Source organism: Epinephelus lanceolatus, chromosome 7 (genome assembly GCF_041903045.1).
Source record: "Epinephelus lanceolatus isolate andai-2023 chromosome 7, ASM4190304v1, whole genome shotgun sequence".
In the NCBI taxonomy this organism is placed as follows: domain Eukaryota; kingdom Metazoa; phylum Chordata; class Actinopteri; order Perciformes; family Serranidae; genus Epinephelus; species Epinephelus lanceolatus.
The window spans coordinates 25,417,599-25,423,598 of record NC_135740.1 but is presented as its reverse complement, the minus strand read 5'-3'; the positions used below and the strand labels follow the sequence as shown (position 1 = coordinate 25,423,598).

The window sequence follows — 6,000 nt, the reverse complement described above, 5'->3', positions numbered from 1 at the left end:
CAAAATACATAATAATAATAACTCCACAATTCAGCACTATATAGGTTCCCAGTCTTTTTACATGTTTACAATAAGTGTTCTCTGACGTATAATGTGCTTAAATGTAAATCTCAGATTTTACTTTACCTCAACTTTAAATTTAAAGCTGTAACTCTAAGTTATGAGTCAAGTATTACCACTGAAAACTGCTGCTTAAGGCAACAATAAAAATATATGGGTACATTTTCTTGTTTGTTTGGACAAATATCTAAGATTGTCTGCTCTGGCCGAAGGTTTCAAATGTCAATAATAACAGAGACGCATTAATGTAAATGAGATGGACTTACTTGATCCCACACTGGGGAAATTCACTTGTTACGACAGCTCAAGAATCAAAAACAAAGAAAAAAAAATTTGGAAATAAAGTGAGTGATATATAACAATGGACCAAAGTAAGGTCAAGACAAAGAATAATGAATAAATAAATAATTTAGTCAATGAATAAATGTAATTAAATAAAATGTATATAGCCTAGTGATGCTGTGGTCATTGGTGAGGTGGGTGCACTGCTTGGTAGGTGGGTAGGTTACCTCAGAGGAAGTGGGTATACTGTCCCATAATTCCAATGGCTTTTGGGCTGAGAGATGAGCCTACTGTAAATGGACCACCACTTTATACACTACATACAGCTTTCACTTATACAGATATGCCCATGATGGATAATTGCACTGAATAAGTAGCTGTAAGTAGTTGTATGTAGATGTTTGATCTGAGAGGACATTTGCATCAGCCAGTAGATGCCCATCAACACATACAGCATAAACTTTCAGCGAAATAACAGCCAAAAGGTTATGTAGATGAAGTTTGTTTTAAGGTGTATTTGAAACTAAAGAAAGAAAGAAAAAGAAAGAAAGAAACTAAGTACACTTTTGAGATACTTGTTCTTTCCTTGAGTGTTTCCATTTTATACTACTTTGTAGGCCCACTTCCACTCCACTATAATTCAGAGGCAAATACTGTACTTTTAACTCCACTACATTTATTTGATAACTTAGGTTACCTTGCAGATTCAAGTTAAAAATGCAGGATGTAATCAACAAATAAATAATGATATACTTTTAGCCTATAAGATAAGACTATATTGATTCATAGGGGAAATTCACAAGCAACCCAAAAGATGAAGTGTATATCGTAGAACTTGCTTAAATCACTGAACTCAACAGGCCTATATTTAGGACAGGCATCAATATGGGACAGGCCTTTAATTCCTTTCACACCAAACTGTTGCTCGGCAAAGATGGGAAACACGATCAGATTGTGTATTTAAACCAGTATGAACTACTTGTTTAAAAATTAGGCATCATATAACATATCAGTTATAAGTCATTCATTTGATCTAACAGTGCATCAGAGAGAGACAGTTACAGCACCCAGCATACCGACACAACACCACTTCATCCCTGTTAAAACAGTACTCACAACTTGGATTAATTTTTAAGAAACATCTTTTGATCTGACTAAAGGAATATGAATAACTCACAGGGTAATCGAGGAAAGGAAATATAATTTGATTTGCCTTCATACGTGCTTTCTGAAGAACTTCTAATACAAATAAAAAAAAAAAACTGCTTGGCAACCAGACCAGGCGTCTAATTGAGACATTGTCAGTAGCCACACTTGGTGTTTAATTGGGACTAAGCTTTTAACTTAAGTTTTACAGTATAAAGTCATTAAAATTAGCCCCATCTCTAGCAGCTGCAACATTAAAGGAATATACTAACTGATGCATCATGATTATTAAACAGTAATATAATAATTCTGAAATGGGTCATTCTGCATCATGAGTACTTTTGTACTAAGAGGTATGAATGCAAGACTTGTACTTGTAACAGAGTGTTTCTACACTGTGGTGGTGCTACTCTTACTCAAACAAAAGACAGTTCGTCTCCCAGCACTGCCTATTTGTTTAATAATCATATGCATATTACAGCTACAGCTTCATTTCTGATGAACACTTCATTTAAAGTCGCCATATTCACTGTACCTGAGGCGTTTTAGCTGCAGGCTCCATGAGAGACATTTGCATCGAGCCGAGTAAAGTCAGTCGTCCTGTGAAGTGGTGAATGACTTCTCTCCAACCATTGAAAGAGGGAGGGAATTAGAAGTCAAATTAGGAGAAGGGGGGGAGTTTGTAATGAAACCAGAGAGGGGAAAGTAGTGTGGAGTCTGTTAAAGACTAAAACCTCGACAGGGAAGAAAGGAAGCAGGGAAAGGAGAGGGTTTAATTCAGGGGTTTACTGCTTACTAATCAACAATAACAACAACAACAATAATCAGCTGTTAGAGCAGTTCTTTAATCCTTACTTTTGTCACTCAGTGAGCAACATCTCAAGCATTTTTTCCTCTCTGAAAAGACGCTCAACTAAAGTAAGTAAAAGAGTTTCTTTGTTTAAGTATTCACTATATTGTTTTTATGTGTGTGTGAATTAAGTATAGTAGTGTAAATGAAATATAATTACGTGTGTGTAAAGTGGCGGCAGCAGGACTAACCGGCTGCAGATACTCACACGTGGCATGAAACTGGGACGTCAAATACAAAGAGGAAATTCAACATACTGAAGTCTCTCTTTGCACAGTCTGTTAAACCCGCCAATATGTGTGATAGAAAAAAAAGTTTCATATTTTGGGCTTTCCCACACACACACTCAGAGAAAGTGTCAATAGAAACCACAAAAGAAGGGGTGAGTAATAACCTGAAAGCAGCGGGCTGTCTAGGAAGTGACCATTTAGATATGTGGCTGCTCATGCTGTTATAGTGGCTCCAGTGTTTATCTTCCTGTAAGTGGTAAACTCCTGCTTTGGTATATTGTGTCATTTGTAAGCCTATAATAATCACACAGCTACATGCGTTTTATCACACCCTAATTGAAATGTTAAATTACAGTTTTGGCCAGCAGCTGTGGGCAGACATGTTGGGGTTAGTGAGATAAAGACATGGCCTTTGTTGCCTTCAGGGGCACCCCTCAGAGTCAGATTTTATACAAACCTTTTATGATTCTAATGGGAAAATAACTTTAAAATAAAGGAGCATGTATAACGTGTGGGGTGTGTTGCTTGAAGTCACTCAGACACAGAGGTGGTGATAATTATAATGACAAAAAGTAAGCTTATGTCATGTTAATCGGATCCGCATTAACTTCCACAAACTGGTTGCTAGTCTTCTTGGGGTCCACTCACAAATAACTTTAAAAATACACCAATTTAAAGTCACACAAATGAATTAATTGAACAATGTGTAAAAAAAAACAAAAACAAAATTGTCACAAACTCCCTGTACCAACTGAAAAATCAATTAACAAAAATGTTCCAAAACTTCCATGTTTCGTTGCCAAAAAGTGTCATATAAACTACAACTGTTATTTTTGGTCTTGATTAAAATATCTCCTCAGAAAATAGTGAAAATGTCCATCACAATTTATGCAGAGCAAAATGTGACATCTTCAAATACTTGTTTTTGATGATAAATAATGTACAGTAGGGCTGCAACGATTAGTCGACTAATCAATGACTAATCGACTATTAAAATAATCAGTGACTACTTTAGAAGTCGACTAATCTGTTTGAGTCATTGTTCATAGAAAAGTACTATAAAAGTACCCCAAAATACTCGTATTGCAGCTTGTTACGTTCAGATATTGGCAGCTTTACACACTCTGAACTAAAACCCTTTGGCGTGAGTACGAAACAAGACATTAAATGACATAATTTTGGGGTTTGGGAGAGACAGACCGACATTTTTCAACGTTTTAACACATTTTTCGATAAAATGATTAGTTGACTAATCGAAGAAATAATCAGCAGATTAGTCGACAATGAAAATAATCGGTAGTTGCAGCCCTAATGTACAGTGTTATAAAACACTTGAGAAGCTGGGGCTGCCAATCTTGGGGTGTGTTGTGGCAGTTTTTGCCTCTTAAATCAGTCAAATAATTATTCAGTTATTAGAAATGCTGGCAATTCATTTTCTTTTAATCGATTAATCAATTAAAACAGCACAACTATGAGTAACTTTTTCCACATGTTCTTGTCAATGATTTCATGACTCTTTCTGCCTCCTTCACTGTCACCTGTAGGTATGTGTGGTATCATGGGAAACAACCTTTGGGCACATGAGAGAAGTTTTCCTTGCAGGCTTTCTGACAGAAATCTATTCATTTAAACCCAAACTTTCCTTTAACTTGAACCAAGAGATCCCTTTCTGATAGAGAGCCCTGTTGGAAACTCCCTACTGCGCCTCTTGGGGATCTTTCTTGTGCGCTGTGCTCACAATTCCGACTTTTGGGACAGCACATGAACGCGGCAGCAGACTAGCTCCGGGACGGGTCTTTTCAGCGGCCGCCCCGCCGTTCCGGTAACCGGACCCCGGGCTGAGGTCATGCCCGCGGAGAGACAGCTGCTCGCCGCCTGGGCAGTTTGTGGGTTGCGTTTGTGGACGCCTCGGGGAACAGAGGCTCCAAGGGTGCGTGGTTTATTTTGTTGGGGACTTGTGAGGATAAAGAGTTTGGCCTGCGGTCCTTTATGTCCGGCAGAGGTGCATAAACACGGCTGGTCAAGGTCAGAAACATCCCTGCGGGGAAAAAGAGAGCAGGGCTGAGTGGGAGCATTAACACAGAGACATGAAAGAAAGCAGGACATGTGATCACTTGAATGTGTCATGGTCATCTTAAAGTTTAATACAGAAGCAGAGGAAAAGGTTTTTAAAATAATAATAATAATACTACAAAATATAACACAATATAACCTCCTCTGCTATAAATACCAAACCTCTCTATGGGAGCAACAGACTTTTAGTCATAGCAACATTGCATCAGCTGCTTGTGCTCAGGTATTTCAGGAAGCAGTTTCCTTATTTGGTGTTCAGCTCAGTGCAGTCTTCACCTGCTCTTCACACACACACTTCACAGTGTTATGACAAGGCCTCACAACTGCGTGCCAACCCCAAATAGACTTTGCCTTTTTGTGTTTTAGCTTGTTTGCAAGTCTTTGTTGAGTGTTGACCTTTCCCGCGTATCAACACCAGGACACGCCTTAATGACATCTTGCAGTTACCAAATAACTGCTGCCCTGACAAGCAGCGCAGACTGGCGGGAAAACAGGGAGGAGGAAGAATGGGTGGAAACTATAAGTGGCAGCAGTGGCTTTATAACCTGAGCTCAAATACACACTGAGGAGCAACTGATACCATTCTCACATAAACACACGTGGTCTGTTGTCGTCGTGACACCGAGGAGGCATGACAACATTGTCTCCCGAGCAATGAGTGTGTGTGATGTTTATTGTGAGTTGCAGCCACAGCACCGTAAATCCAGTCCATGTGACAGTAGGCTCTATACTTAGGCCTTTAATGGAGTGTGTCAGTTCATGTTTGACAGAATGGTCGCTGTGTCCGTTCTGACAGATTAACACATTAACAAGTCATTTTTAACATTTTATGTCTACAATGTGGACAGTTCTGAGATAGTTCTGTGCTTAAAGCAACATTATGCAACTTTTTACTTTTAAATAACGGCTTCAACATTATTTTGATGACACACTGACTTGTAATAGGGAGAGTGGCACCTCCGTCATTCCCACATTCCCACGACTGTTCCTGCGATATGTGGGGTGGATCACCAGAACGAAATGCTTCACGGCACCAGCTAGCTCGGCTGTTTGGTGCTGGTTTTCATGTTGTTGTGTGGGATTTTCGTTTAACATGTTGGTTGGCGGTTTAAAGTAAAAATTTAAAAAAAAAAAAATAGCTAGCTAGGTATTCTCAGTAACAGACATCAGGGCAGAGGCGAAAAGACAAAAGAGGATTTTGATGGAGGAAGTAAACAGGCGACCGAACACCAAGCCGACAGTCGGCTGTTGGCCAAAGTTGGGTCGTCGGTGAGCGTCTGTCGCTCTAGTTTTTGCAGTATATCCCACACTGTCGGAACTAGCCGGCCCTTGTTGGCTTTTTCGAATGACTCAGCATGT

General features: G+C 39.2%; 1 protein-coding gene across 1 annotated transcript in view; it reads left to right on the top strand.

Moving 5' to 3' along the window:
* The first annotated feature begins 2,187 nt into the window (after positions 1-2,187).
* The window catches only part of slc43a1a (solute carrier family 43 member 1a), a 31,894-nt gene continuing 28,081 nt past the window's right edge, over positions 2,188-6,000 (top strand). The window contains exon 1 of the mRNA XM_033633641.2: positions 2,188-2,406. The gene's annotated coding sequence lies outside the window, so the exon portion shown is untranslated. The remainder of the gene's footprint in view (positions 2,407-6,000) is intronic.